Here is a 22,253-nt window from a genome sequence, read left to right as displayed (position 1 = left end):
TGCTGTGATGGAGGCTCTTTGCACATACTGTTCATATTTCTAAAATGCTTTTTCTCCACCCCAATTTATTCCCTACCCCTTGTTTTTGGCGAGATTTATCTCAAGGAAGCTGAGAAAGATGAAACTACCTCCCTTCCCTCCCTCCCTTGCTTTAGTCAAGGATTCTCAGCCCTGCCTGCACACAAGCATTAGATGAGTTTTCCTAATTCTAAATGGAGTGTCTGAGGGAGACTATGGTTCATTCTGTGTTTCATCTACAGCCTAGAAGCCTGGAACCTTATTAGTCTTCCCACCACCTGCTCCTTCCCCCAACAAAAATGAGCTCCTGGACCCATGTAGGTGGGAACCACAAGGACTCCTGGCAACGCCCAGCTCTTGACACTGAGGAGGAGGTCCAAACAAAATCTGTGCAGCCGAGGCCAGGCTGACCATATGATACTGCTAGGCAGTTGTCAGGAAGAGACACTTCTCATGTGTTCAAATGTGGGCATGCTCATCAAGAAGGCAAACGCTTGCCATTTCAATAAATATCTAAAGTCGGCAGAGTCTTTTCAATGATAACCCTACTTTGTTGAATTTACCTTTGGTTACCTTCCCCTTGGACTCTAACTGAACATCCTTCTCAGTACTTCACATTCACCAAACTGCTCCATTACAAAAGCATCACTGAAAACCCAGGCACCATTTTCCACGTCTAAGTAGCCTCTTAGTATTCCCAAGAGACCTCCTTCTCGCCCTTCCTTTCCCCCCATTGGCTCCTTGTCTAGTTGTTACACTTCCAAGCCCTTAACTCTCTATGAACTTAGAGTATATTTTAGTTACTTCTAAAATATAAAAAGCTATTATTATTAACTTTTTATCAGGAAGCTAAAGTTTAGTTTTTGCATGTGAATAAGCCACTATTCTTTCCTGTATTAGAAACTGCTTTTTAAAGCTCTTGTGTTCTATTAAAATAACAATATCAAATTATGTAAATGTGTGTTAATTGCTTTATTGAAATGAATACCCTTATTTAGCAAGTTAAACCTTGCAAAATGGCCATTTTTATTAAAAATTATGGAAGTGTGCTGGCTGTTTAAAGGCTAATGTAATTGGGTGAACCCAACAACTGGGAAATGTCAATTAACAGGAGATTGTTAAATAATATTATTTAAACAATCAGTTTTCTCTTGTAGCTTAGAAAATGGTCCTGGTAAAGTAATAATGACTGTCTAAGGCCTGAGGGAAGGTTTATGACTATTTTGTTCTCCCCTGTTTTTGAATCTGTTGGATTTTCTTTTCCATTTGTCAAAAGTAGGTTTTGTTTAGTAACAAAAATTTAAATTTAGCAGTTTATAGGAAATTATACTTCGAACACTTCTCCTATGTGAAGATCATTTTCTGGCTGGCCATAAAGGGCCACATGGCATTTCTGCCACCATGCTGTGGGTACTTGGGGAAATATTTGGAGATTTCACTTTTTTCTTTTTGAGATAGTTTTCCTTTTACAAAAGGATTTTGATCTCTCTGCTTTTGATAGCAAGAAGCATTGCATTCCATTGGGAAGATACTTAATATTCTTATTATGAGTCTTAATTTCTTAGCCTCTCCACCACTGGAAATAACCCTCTCCATGCAACAACCCTAAAATCCATCGTCTTCTCAATAGCCCTCAACTGGAACTGCTAGTAACTCTAGTCTTGCAGTATAAATGTTCTCATTGGAGCATACTACAGAAACCTATTTATGAAAAATATCTTGTGGTTTCCAAATAGTTGTAGGGAAGGGAATTTTTGGTCACTTATGCAATTTACAGAATTGAGGTCAACCAAGGATGTTGGGATCGTTTCGACTGAGGCTGGGAAGACAAATGTATGAGTAATACTCTAGAGCTCTAAGCTCCTTTCTTACTGCATATTGTTTGTGAGTCATTAGCTTTGAAAACCAGAAAAGAGACCCACATTCCAGAGTTTCTCTATCAACACCTGTTCTTAGTGTCATCCAGCATTTGAAAGTAGTCATTGTAGGTGGTGGATCATGTAGAATTTCTAGGGCTTTTTGTGATGACTAGATGATAGTGTTTCTTCATTATATGATAGGACACAGCTCTCCTCTCCCCCTCCTACCCCACTCCCCCATGATTCTGGAGCTAAACCATCAGAGTTTCATCTCTTCAGATTTTCTTTGTTCACATTGGAGATGTTGGGGGTTCATTCCATGAACTTCTATGATTAATACTCAAAGTATTGATTTTATCTATCAAGTCACTTGTGAAACTGACTTTTTTATTGCTAGAACCAAAAACTAGTGAAATAAACTCTCTCTTAATAGACTAAACTTGTATTTTTCCCCAGAGGGATTTACCCAACTGGCTGTTATGTTTATCCTCTCCTCTACTAAATTGATGTAACATGAACAGCAGAATAAGAAACATACCTATACACTTAGATTCCTAACAGTTTCAACATAATACTTCTCACAGCAAAATTGCCTGCTCAGTCATAAGGTAATCTATACAGTGTTGAAATATGGTCGCTCTGGTTTCTGTGTGGATGCAGGGATACTTTTGATAGAAACAGCCTTAGTTGCAATGTACAAGGACAATGTGCAGCTGATTGTTTCACTTTCAGAAGATGCAAATAATCTTTTAATATCAAAACATCAGATGAAAACCCCATACCAGTTGACTAAAATGGGCTTTTACCCTCTGGAAATTTTTTTGCCAGTTCTAAGGGGAAAAGTTCAATTTTTAGCTGTATCAGTAGTTTTGTACAACATGGAAGATGTTTGCCTCTGTTAGAGTTTCATGCATTCCATGGAACTGAAATTGGCTGGCCCCTGCTGAGGGAGATTTTTCTAGTCTGTGCTCTGAGAACGTCTTTTATCAGGTGCATGACCATTTATCCAGGTTTTTGAGGTCTCAACCAGGTTATTCTTTGATCTTTATCTTATTCTGAACTTCCTAATGGTCGAACCAGGTCAGAATAGGGTAAATCTCAGCCCGCCAGATGTTCAGGAAAAATGTTGTCTTGCTAGTAGCTTAATTTTCTTTGTAACAAAAAATATGTTTATTGAACCTATTTTATCATTTAAAAATATGTATATTATGTTGCTTCTGCCTTCCTAGAATGTTTTTGGTATAACTGAATTTCTTTTCATGGACTCCAGGTGGTTGCTAAAGCATCAGTTTCTCAGAACTTTTTTTAAGATATTTGAGGCTATTTGCTTATCTCCTAAATGCTCCCAGACTACTGCATTTTGATGAGGTTTTCTTTTTCTTTTTATAGTGTTGCTATCTCATTTGTTGCTTTCATGCTGTTACCTTGTCACAATGCCTGGCAAGTAGTAGGTGCTCGTTCAATATTTGTTAAATGAATAAAATGTCACTTTTCACTTCTATTGTAGCATTTCTGGTTTCAATCTCTCTCCTTCTCTTTTCCAATTGCCTATGTCTAGTTTGTTCAGGTTTTGGAAATTTGATAGCCCTGCATGATAATCTTATGTGCAAATCAAGATTAAGCAGTGTATGAATGAGGACTTTACTTGTCTGAGGAATGACAGTCCAGCGGAGGCTTGGATTTTGTGACATCTATTTTGATTGCTAAGAGGTCACTTTTAAAACTTGCTTCCTGCTTTGAAACTGAGCTCTGAATCCACAAAATTGTACGACAGTTGAATTGCAGACAGATGAGGTATTTTTGTATTTAGTTTTCCTCCAGTGGTCATTACCAGCACCTAGGAGAGCTGCCAGAAGCAGGATGTATAAAAATCACTAGGCCATTACTGTGTTTGTGCTTATTTTAATTAGATTTCTCTTAGATTTTTTTTAAAGCTGTTCAGGGAGAAATGTGACCCTTGTGAATGTAATGTCCATTATGTAAAACTTAAGTGCATCTGAGGCTTTGGAAAGTGTAAAATTTACACTTAAGGCCCTGTTTAGTCAATGGGATGAGATTTAAGATCAATTAGTGAGGGAAAAAAAAGCTGAATATGTTATTGTTTTCAAGAAAACTTCCAAGATGATAAGAATTTTTTTTTCTTACGGCCAAGTGGTTGACAGTTTGCCTTTTTGAATTTCAGTTGAGCTTTTAGAGTTTATTGGTCAGACCCTCTTCTGCCACTTTCTTATTGTGTCTTGGCTGGAAGTCTTAGGAGGACAAGAAAATTTCTCATTAGTGACATGTAGTGACACTTCACTTTATTGTGCGCGGACGATTTCCTGACAGAGATAGATGGCATGGTTCGAGTTTCCAAGAAAATGTTATTCCATCATTGAGTGGAGAAGCTCTGAACCAATCTTTCTGATTCACAAACAGGCTGTAGATGTGCCAGACATGACAAACTGATACTGAAATCCACAGCCTTGAAATGGAAGATGCTTCCTTGTTCATTTCTGGCTGTGTAAGGTTGCAGGTAACTGAACACATTAACAATGTCAACTTCTCACTGTTCATTAAGCAGTGATGTGTACGGTACTCGGTCCGTAGTGAAAAGTGCGCATTAGTTGGAATTTTTTGACACTGGAGTCTTATTTTCCCATCAGGAAATATTTTCCTGGGGTAGAAAGGGAAAGCGATCATTTTCCCTGTTTTCTTTAACCCCAGCGTCTCCTCAGTTTGATTCTTCAAATTGGCTTGGTAGCGTCGAAGAGAAAAGCCGTGTTCCCACGCAGTGGTAGACGTTTGTGGATTATTCCCCTCACCCTCAGCAACAATCAGATTTCATCACCCCCTTGCCAACTGTGCCCTGTGTCTGCTTGGGGATACAGGAGAGGAAGCCAAGATACAGACTAAGGCTGCCAGTGGATTCTGTCCTTCTCACCACATGGTCATTGACCTAAGCTGGCCCAACCAAGGAGCCTCTCAGGACTCTTAATGAGAACTGGGAGATGGAGCCGCTAAGAGGGAGTCTGTGGGGTGTAAAGATGTGAGCACAGAAACTGCTGCTGCCAGTTTTAGCTGCTAAGAGGGAAGCCAGCCTGAAGAGAAAGTGGGCCCTCCAAAAAGGGAAGAGCTAAAAGAATCTCAAAGAAATGTGAGCCGAGTTCCAAACCTTTGAATTAAACCCTCTCTGAAGCCTGTCCTATTTCGAGACTCTTTTCTGAATTCTTTGCCTTTATTATTCAAGATCATTGAGTTGAGTTTTCCATGGCTTGCAGTCAAAAGATACTCACTAGCGAAGCTACTCAATCTGCCATTTTTGGTTTTGATCACCTGTTGTAAAAGTGCCAGCCATACAGACGTAGTATAAGATCAAGGAACTAAATGTGGATAGTTCTGAAAGAACGTCTTGTCAGTGCTGTGCTGGTAAATGGTTAACAACCAGGTCTGGAGGCACGAGATGAGGCTGGTGTATAGCGTTTGACAATTTGATTTCCATGGTGTGAACGTTCTTACCACAGCCAATTTCAAGCTACCAGTGTGATACTGAATGTGGCATTAGGAAGAGATACTAATAATAATTGGATCCCTTGAGCCCATAATAGTCAGCACCAGCATACCACTACCTCTATTCCAAAGCTTCTGTTTTACATATGAGAAAACTGTGATCCAAAGGAGTTGAGGCTTTCTTGAAATCACACAAAGAGAGGAAAGGCTTGAGCCAGAATGCCTGTCCCCTGACTCCTGAAGTCTAGTTTTTAACAAGCTGATAATCTGGTTTATATATGTTTACACATGTAGCTGGTAACCTTAGCACATTTTTCCTTTAAACAGAAGGCCCTGTGGGTCTCTGCTTAAGACCAGAAAACTATCCAAATTTTCAAAGTCATTATCTCATTCTTCGCTGCCCAGTTGATCAATAAGAATCCCAGAGTATCTTATCAGAAGTGGCCACCACATTTTGACAGTGTATATGCCAGCCACTGCATATACATGATTTCCACAGAATGCAGGGAAGGAATCATCCTTCCATTTTACAGGTGAGGACATTAAGGTTCAGAGAGGTAGAAGTCCAAGGTCACATCTCACACCTAGTAAGGGGTGGAGTGATAGCTTGACCCCAGGTTTGTCTCACTGCAAACAGCAGTTAGACTCGCCCGCATTTGGTGTCCTACTCTGGAGAGGTGATGTTTCCACTATGTACTAATGCGCTTTGGAGATTTTCCATAACTTAGGAACACATTACAATACCAAACAAAAACACAGATGCCCTGTTTGCTGAAAAGGGCATGAACAGTATTCCTGGCCCTTTGGGGTTCTGGTCATAGATCTTATTTTTCCTATCACCGAATCTGGCATGTCGTCCTTGAGATCTGGTAGCGCTAACTTGTGAGGACTCACACGAGAAGATCCATGTCTTGTCTTCATTTATAAAATAGTATGAGAAATAGTCCTTCACTTTCAGTAATAAATGTGAGCAATCAGTAAAATCTAAAAAGCAAGTAAAAGGATCGCATACTGTAAATATCAATAATTACGGTTAATAAAAGCTAGGCCGGTAAAAGAAAAGAATGCTCTGGTTCATCATTTCATTCTTCTTGTGCCAAACAGATACCACTTATAGGATTCCCATAGTTTCTCAGTATGTTCTGTCTGCATTATTCAGAGTGACTCTGCAGCTTTCAGTAATGTGGTCTGAATTATTTAAGTGGGATGATTAGCATAATCTGTACTGCACCCTTAAGAATACAGGGGCAATTAAACACCGAGCTTGACCTACTGCCCTCTTTTGTAGGGCAGAGAAGATCCACACAGAAGAGGTGATTGCAAAAATCAGTTCTGTTCATTCTCCTTCTCTCCCTCCCTCCTAACCTTCCTCCCTTCAACTGTCTTTCTCCACAATGCACACACCCAATTTTTATCCTTCCAAACTAGAAGGAAACTCACTCACTTTGTTTTAGTCTAAGTGGCATTGAATTTTCTCAATGAAAATTGAACGTGCCAGGGCTTCCCTGGTGGTGCAGGGGTTAAGAATCCACCTGCCAGTGCAGGGGACACGGGCTCGAGCCCTGGTCCGGGAAGATCCCACATGCCGCGGAGCAACTAAGCCCGTGTGCCAAAACTACTGAGCCTGTGCTCTGGAGCCCGCGAGCCACAAGTACTGAGCCTGCGCGCCTAGAGCCTGTGCTCCGCAACAAGAGAAGCCACCGCAATGAGAAGCCTGTGCACTGCAACGAAGAGTAGCCCACACTTGCCGCAACTAGAGAAAGCCCGCACACAGCAACGAAGACCCAACACAGCCAAAAATAAATAAATTAAATTAATTAATTAATTAAAGAAAAAATTGAATATGCCAGTGAAACAGGGTCTTCAAGTATCCAAGCATCTGGATGTTTAGTGTGGTGTAGACAAATTAACCAGCTATATCCGTTGTGCATCTGGCTCTCTTTGGAGTCTTGTAGAGATAACAAACATTAATATATAAAGAAAAAGAATAATAACAGAATACAATTCCTTTGAAGTTCCACTACAGTCATACTGTGGTATGTCAGGCAGCCATATCCAGTGTGTCTGAAAATTATGGTTCAACTTCCTGTAATATATAAATCTTACCCACCAATTCCCATGCTGGAGTCTCAAAATTTACAGGTGAACAAAACTACATAGGGGTACCCAAGGTCATTTCAGTATTTCACAAAGCCAAACGGAATGAGTACCCTTCCCGATACAGGCTAACTAAAATGTCAAGTTTCTTTTGGTTCGAAAGTCAATACTAAATAAATGCAACTTGGTAAACAAAACCTTTTATAAGTAGAAATACTTAGCAGATTGTTTAAAAAGGAGGGCTGGGCTTGATATGAGAACTGTTGACCAAGTTCCCAGAACAGTCCTTATCAATTCATCAGTTATTCATTGGGCACCTACATAAGAACCATGCAGCATTAAGATCTAGACCACTCTTGTGCTGCTTTTATAATCTAGTGGGAAAGGAGAGAGAAAAAAATTGAAGTTTTATAAATGTGATAAATGTTATCAAAGGAACTTAGCAATATCTATTCCTGCTTCTAATCAGAAGGAATTTGAACACAAAAGAGACATCTGCCTATAGTCCATGATTTTAAAGGAGCCAAAAATGCAACATAGATAGATATCAAAATATCTCTTTTGTAAAACCAGTTTACAAATTCGGTATCACTCGTTTCTTCAGGTTAAGGTCTCAGTAAAAGATGCCATCTCCTCAGAGAAAATGGAAAGCTGTTAGAAAACCTTAAAAATTCTGCTCTGATAAATGTGTTGCATTAGCAGCTGTCACCTAGGACCCCTGTAGCATCAGGGCCCGGGACAGAAACGCTGGAGGTGCTGTAGCAAGGCTTTAGAAAAGAGGAAGGGCTCCCTGGCATGCATACTTCCAGGTGAGGTCTCCCCAGAGAGAACTTGAGGAGTGTTGTTGAAATCTGAAGGTCTTGAGGCCAAAAGAAAGGCCAAAAGCAAGCAGGGGGCCCTAAGGAGGAGCCCGAGCAGCCCCACCATGGAATGCCAGTGAGGAAGCCCACCTTCCCCAGCCAAGGTGAGCCAGGCCAGTTAAGCCTCGGGTCGACCTGGCTGCAGAGAAGCACCGGCCTCCCTCCTGAACGGTATCGAAAATGAAGCTGAATTGATGAGATTTGCCCCAGGCCATAGAAGCCGTCCCTGTCACACCTGGGATTCTAATTCAGATCTTTCTGCCTTTCAGAAAGGCAACCCCTGTCACTCCCGATCATGTCCTATTTTTAAGTTCATTATTCACCTCCGGGTACTTAGCCAGTTTCAAGAGCTCCCACATCAAAGCATTTTAAAAGGGCGAGTCTAAAATGATGGTCCTCTCGAAGCCAGGCTCATCCGCTGAGCCCCTGCAAAGGTTCTGTGGTTCCTACAGAGGCGGGCTACTCCTCAACAAGTTTCCCTGGGAGGTGAGAAGCATCTCTCCTCTGATCAGAACATGCCTGTCACCGAGCTCCGGCGGCTACTGAGCCAGCGCCCCAGCCCAGGAGTCCAAAAATCTGTCTCTGGCAGAGGCTTAGCTGTTTGGCTGCTGCGTCGGAAGGTCCATGCTGATAACCTCCCAGGAAGAGAGAATTCAGCTGGGAAGTCGCCAGTTGCAGACAGTCTTCTCCTTCATTTCAACTCTGCAAGTATTTAATGTGTTCCTGCCGAGGGTCCGGTCCTGTGGGGTATGCAGCCCTCTGGTGGTCTACAGTCCTGCCAGGGAGTCCAGACACACGGGCAGGAGGCAGCCGGTTGATCCATGGAGCCTCCACGTAATTCAGAGCTTGGCAGGCATGGCTGCAGGAATTCAGGGGCTGTTCCAGGCTCTTGATGTAGCGCTGCCCCTGCGAAAGGACCCCTGGCAGCATTTAGTAAAGACCCAAAGAAATTGCCCCTGCCTTATCAGGGTTCTTCCTATCACTTTAGGACACAAGCAAGGTGTAGGGCAAAGTGAGACCTGCACTGAAGAGAGACCTCCCAGGAATGAACAGAGCTGCCTCTGATCCGTGAGATGCTTTGCAGACAGTCTCGTGGGGGCTCTAAGCTGGTCCGTATCCCTCTGAGGTCTAAGGGAAACCGGATGAGGCCCCAGCAGTCATAGCTGCTGTGGTTGATCCACCCTTCCATTCTGAAAGCCTGGCTCCAATTTGCCTCCTCTTTCTTGTTCTGTTATTTGTATGATTTCGTTCTTGATCTTGTTCGTAACTCACAACACAGGTTGGTGTGCGTGACCGCTTAGTATCTGGCAATGCAATACCATGGTGGAAGTTTCAGGCTGTGTGACATTCTAATTGTTTAAAGAATAAGAAAGTAGCATTAGAGGCTGTTAGAACACGAAGTGGTACATTGGACTTGAGTTTACATCGTGTCAGATCTGCTTTTTCCCACTTTTGATACCCTCTTACCTCCTAGGAGAGTGGCTTCTTGGGCTAGGTGATTTTCTTTTAGAAGACTTACTGTAACTCTAATTAAGTAATTATTAGTAACCCAACTTATTGGATGTCTTTCCCCTTGCAAGACTGTAATTCCCAGGAACGCATGACAAAAGGTGGATTCTTCATTATTGTAACCCTGATGTCTTAAAACAGATTTGGCATGAAGTGCTTGATAAGTATCTATTAAGGGGATTGTATGAGTTCAGTAGGGTTGACATAATAAAATACCACAGGCTGGGTGGCATAGGCAATGGAAATTTATTTCTCACAGTTTTGGAGGCTGGAAGTCCGAGGTCAAGGTGTTGGCAGGTTTGGTTTCTCCCACCGCCTCTCTCCTTGGATTGCAGGTGCTGTTTTCTCCCTGTGTACTCACATGGCCTTTTCCTCTGTGTGTGCATCCCTGGTGTCTCTGTGTGCAAATTTCCTCTTCTTATAAGGACACCTGTAAGATTGGATTAGGGCCCACCCTAATGGCCTCATTTTAACTTAATCACCTCTTAAAAGGCCTATTTCTAGTTGTAGTCACATTCTGTAATACTGGGGGTGAGGACTTCAGCATGTGAATTTGGGGGAGACGGGGACACACTTCAGATTACAAGGATGAATGCTGTAGACAGAATGATGTACTTCACAGGAAACAGGTTCATATTAAAGTGGAGAAATTTGAGAATAATAGACATTACATTAAAATGAGGTAAGGTGATTCCTTGTGATAATATCACTCTCCCTCATAGAGTCCCTTGGGTAGGAAACAAAGGATGACGTTACAGCCAGCAGGCCAGGGATGGTGTCCTAGCTGGCGCTGGGGCACAGGTTAGCTCTGTCATTTGGGGCTCGTCTATTTCCAGGCCTCAGTTCTTTAACCTACAAAATGAAGGGCTTGGAATCACTGAGTCACTCTTGTCATCTGTGAAAAGCAGACCAGAATGGAAATATACCTTCTGGCTATTCTGTGTGACTAAGAGCAATGACCTTCAGTAATTCTCTTTCTCAAAGGCTTGGGGAGAGAAAGCAGGGATCCAAAGTTTCCCCTGTTTTTTTCTTAGTGGGATTCTAGTTCTGTGCAGGTTGGAGACCTGGGGAGGCAAAAGTCTCTACCCCAGGATGCTTCCTAAATAGCCACTTTAAAGCAACTTTAAGGGACTTCATAAATAGGAAAAAGCTGGCCAACATTCCAGATTTCCATCTTGTTGACTGGGAGCCACTCTCTGGCTTCCATCCATCTCCACCTCTCTTGGTGATGATTGATTTGGGGGATATGGTGGTTGAGGCAGTAAGAGAGACCATATTTCCACAAATGTAATAGTCAAAACTTAGCCCTTTCCCCTACTCTGCCCCAAAGCTCAGAATAGATAACTGGTGAAACCCCGTAAAGCTGTACCAGTCCTCGGCCTGTTAGGAACTGGGCCGCACAGCAGGAGGTGAGCAGCGGGCAAGCCAGCAAAGCTTCATCTGTCTCTCCCCATCGCTCACATTACTGACTGCACCATCCCACCCGTGCCCCCATCCGTGGAAAAATTGTCTTCCACAAAACCGGTCCCTGGTGCCAAAAAGGTTGGGGACTGCTGCCATAAAGGACCACTTTCTACCCTGTTTCACTGATGTTTTCTATTCTTTCCTCTTCTGAGTGCTTAGTTGAGACATTGTCTTGAGCAGTAAAATGACAGTGTAGTACTCCAGCAAAGTGCAACAAGTAATTTTTGGTAACCCTCTCCTACCCTTTTGTCTCTTGAAAATGGTCATTCCTCTATGTTAGAACTTGCTAAGATGCTGCTAGAATAAAATCCATAAGATGATTAACAGACGCAGGGGTTTCTGCCTTGTCTCATTAGTGAGGTGTGCTGGTCTAGAAGTCTGCCATCTTGCTCACGGCACTCCGAAAGGAGGATGGTAGCTGCCTTTGTTTGGATACACATATGTTTCTCCCATTTTCACTCACCACCCCTTTGCCCAAGAAATCCCCTTTCTGAATCGACAGTGACTTTCCAAGTCTGTATCTTTGCCTTTCCAGCTAGTGTCTTCTCTTCATTTATTCAGTCACATGGGGTTACAGAGACAGGAAGGCAAAAACGTGTGCAACTAATTGTGACCTCAGAAATTCAAGGCCATTTGCATTTCAGCAGAAGACAGCAGCTTCTGAAATACACTGAATGGAACTTGGGAAACTTTGCACACCCACACCTGATAGAATGCTTCTCCTGTCTGCTTTTGGATTGTGCAGTCAATTCACATTTTGTTGACTCTATTTCCCTTCAATCTCCCTTTCTATATAACTTCAATTCTCCTTCTGCTAGGATTTCCCATTTCTTTTCCCGGTGGCTTTATACCTCAGCTCAGCCAATCTTTGAGAAACAATGCCATGTATCTCTCTTCTTTCTTTTCTATTCCGTGTCCTACTTGATCCCTATCTTAGCTCTGCAAGCACAATTGGGAAACTGCCAAGATAAAAGCCACCCTTTGGCCTCAGTTATTGGGCCTAGGGACTCATGAAAGGTACCTGGTAGGAGTTCAACCAGAAGTTCGTACTCTGGGCTTTATTCTTAAAGATTAAGGATCAGGACAATCTTGATTTTCTCTTACTGAGAAAAAACATCCGTAACCTGTTTCTTAATTCCTTCTTAGTGGTCCCTCCCCCTTTGACCTCATCAGCCCCCACTACCCCTTTCACTTTTGGGGCTCCAGCCACACCAGCCTCCTTTAGACCCTGCAGATATGCCAAGCTCATACCCATCAGAAAACCTTAGCTCTTGTTTCCTGTTTCCAGCACATTCCTACCCTATAGCTGCACTGCATCTTTCTCATCAATCTGAGAAGTTCAGTCTGAGCTCAAATGTTACCTCCTTGAAGAAACCTCCCCTGACCACCCTGGTTGAAGTGATTTCACCATCTCCACCAGTCACTCTCTTTTCCATTTACTTCTTAACCTCCTTAACCTTCTTACTGTCAAAAGTAAGCTCCGTGAGGGCTGGAACTTTGTGCTGTGGCCCCCGTTTTCTCCAGCATCTTTAACTGTGCTTGTTACAGATGAGATACTCAACAAACCTTTCTTGAATGAGTAGATTTTGAAGAATAGGGTTAAGGGAGGAAAAATTAGGAAAATACAATGAATGATCTTCAAAAGGGAATCAGTGGAGAAACTGCCTTGTCGGTTCAGGCTCTAGCACTTAAGTTTGTAGTTCTTTAGGAGTTTCTCTAAATCATGGGCCATCTCTGAGACGTGGCCATGGTGTAGCCAACCTGCTTCAACCATCACCTCTACACAAAGTGCTCTCAGGAACGTATGCCATCTTCCCTCATTTCTAGATACTACTATCACCTTCAAGTCAAAATATTGAAAATATTATCCTGACTTCTGGCTCAGCAACTCAGTCTACCTTCTGAACTCTCCTGTCAGTTTCACTGCCCATCTTCTCTTTCCTCAAGAAGGAAAAAACCAGCCCTCCCTGGCTCTTCACTATCTGTAGTCCCTCATTCTCAATGTATCAAAATGGAGTTATGTTACTTTCTATAAACTTAAACAATCATGCATTCATTCAACACCTGTTGTTATTCCTAGAAACTGTGCTAAGCCTATAAACAAACAGGGCTCTGGCCCCCAGGGAACTTAGAGTCACCCATTTTCTGTTTTGTTTTTTTTTTTTTTCAAATTAAAGGTTGTTGACCAAATTCTTTTTTTTTTTTTTAATTTTTATTTATTTATTTATTTATTTATGGCTGTGTTGGGTCCTCGTTTCTGTGCTAGGGCTTTCTCTAGTTGCGGCAAGCGGGGGCCACTCTTCATCGCGGTGCGCGGGCCTCTCACTGTCGTGGCCTCTCTTGTTGCGGAGCACGGGCTCCAGACGCGCAGGCTCAGCAGTTGTGGCTCACGGGCCTCGTTGCTCCGCGGCATGTGGGATCTTCCCAGATTAGGGCCCGAACCCGTGTCCCCCGCATTGGCAGGCAGACTCCCAACCACTGCACCACCAGGGAAGCCCCCCATTTTCTGTTTTAATTGGATGAAAGAACAGTGAAGGAGCATCCCTCCCAGGGTCCAGGCCCTCACCACCTCAACCCCCCTTTCTTGGGCAACAATCTTCTAACCATGTCTTGCACGTTGTTGCCAAACTAATCACCCCAATCAGCAATGAATCATTCTCCCTCCTCTTCTGGAACCTAAACTAACTTGACTTTGGGTCCAGAGTTTTCTTATACTGAGCTTTGGAAAGTTTTTATCATCTGACCATCCCTCTAATTTATTCCCACGTTTCTCCAATAATTCCCTCTTTCCCAGCCACATCATTTGCTTTTTTGTCCCTTTAACCTTCATTTTTATTCCTATAGTTCCTAGCACAGAATTTAGATGTAGATGGAACCTTAAACGTTATTTAGCCCAACCCTTGCATAGTATCAAAAAGAAAGCTGAAGTTCAGTTTCAGTTCAAGTCAGAAAGTTAGTCCTAAAAATACTACTTTCTGGGTTTTAAGGCTCTTTACCCAATACATTTTCATGTATGCTTTATAGCTGTATGTCCACGTGGCTAGTATTTAGCAGGTACTGTCAGAGCCCATTTAAAGTTCTCAAATCAAGTGGAGAGTTAAGAGGGAGGTTTTCTCGAGTAAACTGGGGAAGAGCAGCCTGGTAGGGAAAGGGGAAGGAAGAAGTGGGCTAAAAGGAAGCACGTTTGCAGATCTGACTACAGTCGGCCTTTAGTATCCATGGGTTCCGCATCTGCGGATTCAACAAACCATGGATCGTGAATTTTGTTTGCCATCCGAAGTTGGTTCAATCTGCGGATGCAGAATAGGGTGGGCCGACTATGGGACTTGAGCATCTGTAGATTTTGGTATCCACAGTGGGTCCTGGACACCCGATGGATACAGAGGGACGAGTGTATCTGTGTTCTCCTCTCATCCGCATTTGTCATCTGGGTCGTTATAATAGGATGCCTATATTCTGAGCTGCCAAAATCTTTCGTAATCCAAATCCTTGAACTCATCTCGATGCTGAAGAAAAAAACCAAACGCGCACACACAGTTGCTTTTTCTCTTTTAGTATAAAACCCAGGAGTCTGCTAACTGGGGGATAGCTGAGGCCAGAGTTTGAAAGACCAATAATTGTTGACTAATGGTGCCTCAGTGGTAGTTCCAATATGCCAGTTAATGCATAATGTCTCCCTGCATGAAACCTGATCAAAAAGCTTTAAAGCTGCTGGGCCCCTACCGTTTGTGGAAGAAAACACGGGGGATCCAGGACCTCAGAAGGAGGGGTGATTTGGAGACATTGACTGTCTGGGCAAGACCTCATTTATAAAAAGACAAAAAAAAAGAGGCACCATCCTTGAAATGCGCTGCATTGCAAAAAGCCCATGATTTGTAAATGATGTGTAAGGTAACTATTTGAAGTGACAAAAAGGCTAGCAAAATAATAAATAAGGAAAAGAAAGCTGGCTTTTCTTTTTCTTCTCAGTGTTTGAAAACCTCCCCATTAAAAGAACACAATATGCAACTGCAAACATGGATCAGCCTCATTAAGAAGAAAGAAAATTGTTTGAAATAAACCTCAAAGAAAAGAGCTGTCATTTTCTTTAAGGACACTATTATGTTCTTATTGATGAGACAGAAGAGTAATAAAGTTAAATTAGAACAACTAGAAGCTTGATAGTTTGGTTGGAGGGAAATAGAACAAACTTTGCTATTAAAAAAAGAAGAAAGAAAGAGTAGATCTTTTAATCAGCCTCTACTGAAGCGATGACTATTGACCTTACCCTCATTGAGAGCTTTCTTGAGTCTGTTTCGGGGGCAGAATTCTTGCCTCCATGATACAATCCAGGAATTTTAAAACTCAAAGGGAGCTTGAATAATCATAATGTTGGAGTATCTTATTTTATATTTGGGGGAGTTGGTGTCTAAAGCAGTTAAGTGTCTTGCCCATGCTCACCCAGCTTTTGAATTTCAAGGTTAAGTTCTAGAAATCAGCAGGAACTGAAACTTATTTTCTCCAGATATAGAATCTCTTTTTTTCCGTCTAACCAGGAAAACATCATACTAAAAAGAAATTTATGGCGATTATTATGAAATCAATCCAGAAGCATGTTCAGGGATTTTGAGTATACTTGTTAAAAGTTTTGTGACTTGGGGGGTCCCAGGGTTCTCTTCCCTGTCTGGACTAGGCATCCAGCAGTAGAAGCAGAAGTGACAGGGGAGCCGCATCCTTCCTCAGCACTGTACTGTGGTGGCAGTCAGCACCTTGTACCCACCCACTCTCCTTGTTGGAACAGAAGCAATGCCTCTCTGGCCCCTATTGTGAGAAGAATGAAGCAAGAAGACCCTGCCGGCTGTGACTGTGTTATGAAACTCTCCAGAACAGCAGTGAGAGAGGCCAGACACCTTGGAAGTGACAAGCTCTCCCTTGTAATATATAGTAGGAGTTCAAAAAAAGGAAAATGCAATAATTTCTTAAGTACTTTGGGCTATTTTCCTCTCTTACTTCCCTCCCCGAGAAGTCTGGACACATTTTTATTTGGAAAGGTGCATTGTGACATTTTATATCATTCCCTCCACCTATTAATAGCTCTGGCTGCCCCAGGTGTTCATTTTCAAGACACCCTCGGAGAAGGAGGACTTCTGGCAGCTGCTCTGCAGCTGACAACTTCGGGGAAATGGCAGGTTTTAATTGATGTATTGCGGGTACCGTGCTTTCTCTCTCTCTCTCTCTGTCTCTCTTTAAAAGAAAAAAAAAAAAGAAGTGATGAGTTTAGTATCCTCCTAGGGCCTATAGATTTTAATATATCGATTATTCCTCTTTTATTGGAACTTGGATGTTTGTGGCTGACTGATGGTCTTCCGCGCACCTTTTTATCTCTGTGTGACACCAGACACCCGTGTCAGCATCACCCATCTCTCTTTGAACACATTTCTGGACAGGTAACAGACAACAGCCCCTGTATAGATTCTCACCAGAACAGCAAGTCATACAAATACATCTTCAGTTAGCTGCCTGCCGTTAGTTAATCATTACAACGAGAGGAAATTGGAAAAGGTGGTTAGAAGGCAGGAATAGGAAGAACCAAAATTTCTCCTTTCCAAACAGTCCCAGCGACAGTCCTCTGGCTGCCCCCTAGGGAGGCAGCATCCCCCAGGCCGACAGTTCCGTGGACACTGGCTCCAGAAGCCATCCCCTCTGATTCTGGCTTGTTGCCTCCTCTGTGAAGGAATGAGGGTATTTCCCAAGAGTCTCAAAGAATGCCAGGTCTGCCATCACTTTGCCCAGTGAAGCCATTGCCTTTATGGCAGCTTCTTTGTAGAGCTCCATCTGAGACCCTTCTCCCAATAGGAAGTACAAGGGGATTCCTTACTCCCTTGATTTCCCTCAGCAGTCTAATAGAGCTTTAAAAAAATAAAAGAAAAGAAGAAAAGCTTTTTGCTGTATAACTTACATACCATAAAATTTACCCATTATAAGTATACAGTGTATGATTTTTTAAATTAAATTCATGGAGTTGTACAACCATCAACATGCTCTACTTTTAGAACATTTCTACCATCCAGAAATTCCCTACAGCTCATTTACTGGTCATCTACACTCCCACTCTCAGCCCTAATTCAGCACTAATCTACTTTTTGTCTCAATGAATGTGCCTTTTCTGGACATTCCTTACCAGCGGAATTACATAACATGTAGCATGATGTTTTTGAGGTTCGTCCATGTTGTAGCATGTACCAATAGTTTATTGCTTTCTATGACTGAATAGTATTCCATGGACACAGATACACCACCTTATCTGTATCCATCCACCAGTTGATGGATATTCGGATCGTTTCTAGTTGGGCGCTATTATGCTCTTATGAACATTTGCATGCGTTTCTTTGCATGGACCTCTTAACTGCCACTCATTAGATGCTCATGTGCCCCAAGCTATGCTAATCATTTTCAGTGCATCATTTCTAGACTTCACAACAACTGGTAAAGCAGGAATTTTAATCAGAAAACCAAGGCTTAAAAGAGAGTACTCACTTGGAAAAATGTTTCTGGGGCCAAAATTCAAACCCATGCTCTTTCCACCATGCCCGGCAGCCTCTCTACCTCTCTAACAGCAAAGCAGACATTCGCACTGAGCTTTCCACTGCAAGCCCCATTGCCCACCCTCCAGCCACATCAAAAGTCCCTGGTGTAGCCACTTTAAGTGGGTTTGAGGTTTGCAAATCTGCCCTAGGATTCTTTCACCTAAAAATATTCTCCGCTAAATTATAGCAGGTCACTTTCAACCCAATTTTTAACACTGATACATAGATTAGTGCAAATGTATCAATTATCTATCTGATGCTTAGCACCAGGGTAGGCAGTATGTGAAATCAAAAGATGAATGACAAACAACATGGCCCCTTGAGGGCAGTATAATGGAAGACCAGACTCATACCCACACATCTAAATGACGTAGATCGGATTACACATGTACTGAGAGCTTTGATTAGTTAAAAACCTGTGCTAATACCCAGGCCACTTATAACTCATATACCACCTACCTATTTCCTTCTTGAGTTATGTGAACACTGTGGAGGTTAATTACTAATACGTAATATAAAGAGGGCTGGACTCTACACAATTAATGAGCTTCTCAAAACATATTCTGTGGAAACGTAGAGATGTTAACATCATTTAAGGCAGTTTCCCAGGTAGTAATTGGATAATCTACAGTTTGCTCTAGAGATTATATTCATATATACATGTGTGCACATGCATGCATGTGCGCACACACACACACAAAGTGGAGGGGGGAGAGGATTATAAATATTTGTTTCTTCCATACATCCCATAAATCTTTATGAAAAGCACCTACAGTGTTCCAGGTACTGTGCAAGTCATGTAGGCTTTAGCAGGGAGCAAAATAGAGTTCCCTGACCTCCTAGAGCTTATAATGTTGCAAGGGAAGATGAAGGTTATAGATTGAACATTTGTGCCCTCCCCCTCCCCCCAAAAATGTCCATGTGTTGAATACCTAATCCCCAATGTGATGGGGATTGCCCAATGTGATGGCAATTGGAGGTGAGGCCTTTGGGAGGTAGTTAGGTTTAGATGAGGTCCTGAGGGTGGGGCCCCCATGATGGGGTTAGTGCCCTTAGAAGGGGATGAAGAGACCAGAACTCAGAGCTCTTACTTCACCATCTGAAGCCACAATGGGAAGGCAGGCCTTCACAAAGCAGGTGCCCAACCCTGCTGGCACCCTGTCTCAGACTTCCAGTCTCCAGAATTGTAAGAAGTAAAAGTCTGTGGTTTAAGCTTACCCAGTCTCGTATTTGTTATAGCAGCCTGAGCTGACAAAAACAATGGATAGTAAATAAATAGATAAATCATTGAAATTATAGGAAGAGCCATGAAGAAATAGAGTATGTCAAGAGGACCTGTCTGTCAGGGGCAGAAGGCAGTGGGCTTATGCTCAGCTTTGCATTAAAACAAAACAAAAACAACCAAGCAAAACAAAAAATCAAAACACCACCTCTCAAGGCAATGTATGGAGGAAGAATTAGCAGGGAGCAAGTGACATATCCCGGTAGCTTAGAATATGGGCCTGACAGGATAAATGGAGAGAAATAGTCACATTTAAAGATGTAAATCCCTTCCTTCTATGTCTTTTTTAAATATTCTTCAAAACTTCCGTAAAGATTGGCAATTTCGCTATCAAGCCTCGGTAACCTGTTATATCAGTTCTCCATTTTCCCTGCCCAAGTCAGTGATAGAATATCTTCCATTAACCTATGCTAAAAGAGCCATTTCTATTCTAAATATCTATTTATGTTCCCCTATAACTTTCTTAAAGATATGCCTCTGGGCTGTAAAACCTCAACCATATAACTCAGCTGAAATGTGAATACTTTTGCCAAATTTCAGTAACATCAGTTGGGCCTTTTCTGAGTCATTTGATCATGAGGCTGTCTTCCCTTTAGGGGGAAAAAATACCATCTCTTTCATTTGAAGGGATTAAAAACTGAATTTGATTCTTGGTTACTTGCTGTGGATTTGGTCTTCAACGTCAACAGTATCCTATGACTTTTATTTTCAACTATTTCATGAATTAGAAAAACAACAGGTGGTCCTAGTTCTGAAGTTTCTTTTAATGATAAGTGTAGGTTCCTGTTCTTTGTTTTTTATCATCTTAAGTGACACGCTGCATTTTATTTAAGATCCTCTTCTCTGTACATTCTCACTCTTTTTCACAGTTTCTTATAAAGCTTCTCTGGCTAATCCTTGTTACTTTACAGTTGCCAGAAACCTTTAGTAATGTGATCATTTTTCCTTAAAGATTTCTAAGATAAAAACATAGTTTTACCTTTTATAACCTCCACATCCCAGAGAATTCCTTTTTGAAAATGTACTACCCTATACTACTTCCTACTGTGGAATTAGTTTTCTGTATGTCTTCCAGTTGCCTGTGGTCATTAATAGAAATTTTTCCCGTTGGTCAGTATTTTTTTTTCTATAATTCTTCTTTCTGGTAAGAAGAGTACGTAGAATTCTCCCCACCCTAATTTAATAGTTAGATTAAATTACGTTATGGTATGTATTGAGAAGTTTTTGTGATTCCATTATGTTTCATTGACCCCTCTTTAAGGTGTTGATGTATAAAGACATTTCAATCTGTAAGAAACTGTTTTTCATTAAGATAAGAACAATTCACATTTTTGTATATATATCTCCATTTTTTAAAGGAATCAAACATAATGATATTGATTTCATTACATGTCTATTGAAATTGAGTATTACTTTTACTGTAACAGCAGAGAAAGTGAGGCAAAAGTGAAAAAAAATTTGTTATTTAGGACAAGAAGTATACAAGGTATTTATACTAAGAACTGACATAAATAAGACATGATTCCTGTCTTTAAAAGACTTACACTTGAGTAGGTTAGGGCAAAAAGAATGTTCAGATATCCATAATTAGATGAACAGAAGGAAATAAAAGTTCAAGGGAAAGAAAGTGAGATTTATAAAGACTGAGTAAGTCTACGAATTCAATGCTGAGTCCTATGACCCACATCTTCCAGGTCAGCATGAGAGGAGGGAGCAGTGCAGTGAGATCAGCCAGTGACATTCATTAGCGTTTGATATCTCTCTTTTTTGAGTGGGTATCTTTGCTTTTTACCCCAAATCTCTTAGACCATGTATATTAGATTAATAAGAAGATCAACACCTCCTTTTTTGAAGGAGGCAATTTGGGGGCAAAATTGGGATCTGGAAGTGGCTCGATCCCTAGCTACATTGCCCATTCTGATAAAATCATCATCATCTTAATAATCTCTCTTTTGCTTTGATCAGGTGTAGTAGACTTTGTCAAAAGTAATGGAGATGATTTTTTAAAGTGAAAAGGCATAAGGGGGTTCCTTGCAGGATTGGTTCATTATTCCGGGGGAAAGTTATCAGCCTCCCTGGAGAACTCTAAGGAAGGAAAGACTGAGCCAAGCGACAGGTTGATTTAAATGATAAACTGGCTGTAAAGCCCCTAACAGAGAACTGGCACAGAATAGGTGCTCAATGAATGTAAATTCTCCATCTCTCTTCCCCTGCTCCATCAGGATGGCTTAGCCCTATGCTCTTATTTGTTCCAGTTGGTGTTCCTGTAAATGTGCTTAGAGCTTCAAGGGCTCCGGTGACACCCGCGGGTTAAGGGGTCCGATTATCAGAGCAGCATCTTTCTCCTTGACTTCTAATGTACTGAGTGATTCTTGATGATAGCTTTGCCCTCGTCATCCAGCAATGGTCCTCTTCTTTTGACTCCAGCATTCTCTGAAGTGCGAGTCTGATTATAAAGGGGATGAGCCCAGGTGTGCTATGTTTGTGGTGACCTAACATTTTCTGCTGGGATGATTGATATACCAAAGAGGCAGTTAATCAAGAATGGACAACTGGGACTTTGAAACCACACTATGTTAAAGTAATATACCTACATTTTGATCCTTCCTCTAGACCTCTGGGAGTCTTTTTGAATACTAAACTCATTAACCAGCCTGGGGCATTTTTTTTACGTAAAAATGATGTGGGTGGCTGATTCAGCATTATGGTAGATTCTAACTGCCACCCCCTCCAGAAATATGTCTGGACTGATATTTTATTTCCAGGAGGGAGATAGAATTCCTCCTTCCGTGGCATGGCTCTGTAGAAGGTCTCTGAGAACTTAGGACTTAACATTTTCTGATGTGACTATATCATATTCCACCAGTATTTCAGAAGTTATGCTTTAGGAAGGTCTTAGAGAAAATGTATAGGATAGGACAACAGTATGTAACATCAGGGGGACCTGACTTGAAAATGATATCAGGAAAGGCTTCCCTAAAGAACTGAACTGATGAATAGCAGGTAACCAGAAGAAGGGGTTAGGGGGAGGGAGGGAGAGGAGGAATATGTGTGGACTGGGAGGAAAATAGTGAGTTCCAAGAATGAAAGGGTAAGGTTCCTGGGGCAG

At 41.8% G+C, this 22,253-nt stretch overlaps 1 protein-coding gene and 1 long non-coding RNA gene across 3 annotated transcripts in view; one reads left to right on the top strand and one right to left on the bottom strand.

Moving 5' to 3' along the window:
• Positions 1–22,253, top strand: part of TENM2 (teneurin transmembrane protein 2) — a 591,699-nt gene that overhangs the window by 40,601 nt on the left and 528,845 nt on the right. Inside the window, exon 1 of one of the 2 annotated variants that reach the window (XM_082456388.1) lies at positions 8,835–9,027. The exons of the other annotated variant lie outside the window; for it this stretch is intronic. The gene's annotated coding sequence lies outside the window, so the exon portion shown is untranslated. Of the gene's footprint in view, positions 1–8,834; positions 9,028–22,253 lie in introns of those variants that run through there. 2 annotated transcript variants of the gene reach the window in all.
• The window catches only part of LOC309658278, a 953,833-nt gene that overhangs the window by 922,289 nt on the left and 9,291 nt on the right, over positions 1–22,253 (bottom strand). The gene's annotated exons all lie outside the window — the stretch shown is intronic.

Source organism: Balaenoptera physalus (genome assembly GCF_965194825.1).
Source record: "Balaenoptera physalus genome assembly, chromosome: 3".
Lineage (NCBI taxonomy): Eukaryota > Metazoa > Chordata > Mammalia > Artiodactyla > Balaenopteridae > Balaenoptera > Balaenoptera physalus.
This window is presented reverse-complemented; position numbering and strand designations above follow the sequence as displayed.